This window comes from Bison bison, unplaced genomic scaffold (assembly GCF_000754665.1).
Source record: "Bison bison bison isolate TAMUID 2011002044 unplaced genomic scaffold, Bison_UMD1.0 scf7180017864309, whole genome shotgun sequence".
NCBI classification, from domain to species: Eukaryota; Metazoa; Chordata; class Mammalia; order Artiodactyla; family Bovidae; genus Bison; species Bison bison.
This window is the reverse complement of record NW_011494881.1, coordinates 6,262,152-6,264,398: the sequence shown is the minus strand read 5'-3', so window position 1 is coordinate 6,264,398 and position 2,247 is coordinate 6,262,152. Positions and strand designations below refer to the sequence as shown.

Sequence of the window (2,247 nt, the reverse complement as noted above, 5' to 3'; positions counted from 1 at the left end):
GCCTGTCGTTTTGATTATAGTCATTCTAGTGAATGTGAAGTGGTATCTCATTTTGGTTTTGATAGACTAATGATATTTAGTGTCTTCTCATATGTTTACTAGCCATTAGTATATCTTCTTTGGTGAATTATATGGATACTTTGCTCATTTTTAAGTTGGATGGTGTATCCATTTTATTACTGAATTTTTAAAAACTTAAAAAAATTGTATTTATCAGATATATGATTTTCAAATATTTTTCTCCCAAATAATTTTTTTTCTCTGTGGCTACTCTTCTTACTTTCCTAATGTGTCTTTTGAAGCACAATTTTTAACTTTGATCAAGTTCAGTTAATCCTTTTTTTTCTTCTTTTATGAATTATGCGTTTGGTGCTCATATCTCAGAAAAGGATGTATGGCAAAACCAATACAATATTGTAAAGTAAGAAAAAATAATAATAATAAAAATAAATAAATAGAAAAGGCAAGTATTAAAACTACCTTTCTTTTCATGGAATTATGAAATTTGCCTTATTTTCAGGACTAGTCTGGTGATCAGACCCATTTATTGTGTGAGTTTTATTGAAATGTGCAAGGCCTTGCTTCTGCGTGATAGCCACATTGTTCCAGCTTTTCAGGGCAACTATTACTGGAGAGGCAGTGTAATATTGATCAAAAGTGTAGGCTTTCGGACCTGCCTACCTGGGTTTGAATTGTAGCTTCATTGCTTCCTACCAGTGTTGCTTTGGGTTAGTGGCTTTATTTCTCTTTGCCTCAGTTTTCCTCATCTGTGAGCAGTGAAATACTACTACTTTGCTCACAAGATATTTGTCTGTATAAAGTTTGTAAGAAATGCTTAGGGCAGAGTAAAGGGCTTAGAAAATATTAGATCTTATTACTAGGGGATCAGTTCTCAATTGTAGTTCGTGATAGGGTTGTGCATATTGGCATCATTTGGGGGACTTTGCTTGCCTTTCTAAAATGACAGCTTCTGCCATGAGTTACAGCAGCTAGGGTTTGATAAGCATTGTGCTTAGTCTTCCTCGACACTTTTAAAGTTGATTGTTCCTTAAAATCACTTTCATTAAATGAGGCAATTTGAGTTGATCTGTAGAATCATAAAACTCTTCATTAGATGTAAAAATAGGTCAAGCTCTGTTAACACTTAGAAAATGAATACTCTATTAACTCCTTTTGCCAAGGCAAAATTAGTCTTAGGCAAACCAAGAATTGGGATATAAGACTCTCTGCATTTGATAAATACGTTCTTCTGCCTTTAGGCTGATTTACTAGCACAGAGATCAGATTATGGGATAAGAACTTGAAATTCAGAGGTAGAATTCCTGTTTGTTCCTGTTGGAGGAGAAGATGCTCAACTTTTTTTTCTTGACTTCATTTGCAAAATGAGTTCAATGAAAGTTGAGACCTAATTACTTTCAAAAGGGATTCATGATTTAATAGGGGACTAGTATCAGAATATATAAAGAATCCTTATAATTCAACAATAAAAAGACAGAAAATGGGCAACGGAGATGTACAAATGTCCAACAGGGACATAAGAAGATGTTCAGCATCATTGGTCAATAGTGAAAAGCAGATCAAAACCACCTCATAGTAGATGCAATACCATTTTATACCTACTAAGATGACTATAATTTAAATTATAAATTTAAAAAGGAAAATATTAAGTATTGGTGAAGGTGTAGAGAAATAGGAACCCTCATACATTGCTACTTGGAATGTAAAATTGTTGAGTTCCTGTGGTAAACAGTTTGGTAATTCGGAGAAGGCAATGGCACCCCACTCCAGTACTTTGCCTGGAAAATCCCATGGATGGAGGAGCCTGGTAGGCTGCAGTCCACGGGGTCACTAAGAGTTGGGCACGACTGAGCGATTTCCCTTTCACTTTTCACTTTCATGCATTGGAGAAGGCAATGGCAACCCACACCGGTGTTCTTGCCTGGAGAATCCCAGGGACGGGGGAGCCTGGTGGTTGCCGTCTGTGGGATCACACAGAGTCGGACACGACTAAAGTGACTTAGCAGTAGCAGCAGTAAGTTAAACATAGAGTTACCATGCTGCTGCTACTGCTACTAAGTCGCTTCAGTCATGTCCGACTCTGTGCGACCCCATAGACGGCAGCCCACTAGGCTCCTAGTTTGCATTCCCACCAACAGTGTAAGAGGGTTCCCTTTTCTCCACACCCTTTCCAGCATTTATTGCTTGTAGACTTTTGGATAGCAGCCATTTTGACTGGCGTGAAATGGT

At 37.3% G+C, this 2,247-nt stretch overlaps 1 protein-coding gene across 4 annotated transcripts in view; it reads left to right on the top strand.

Annotated features, from left to right (window-relative positions):
- ASCC1 (activating signal cointegrator 1 complex subunit 1) overlaps positions 1-2,247 on the top strand; it is a 138,521-nt gene that overhangs the window by 68,658 nt on the left and 67,616 nt on the right. The window lies entirely within an intron of this gene.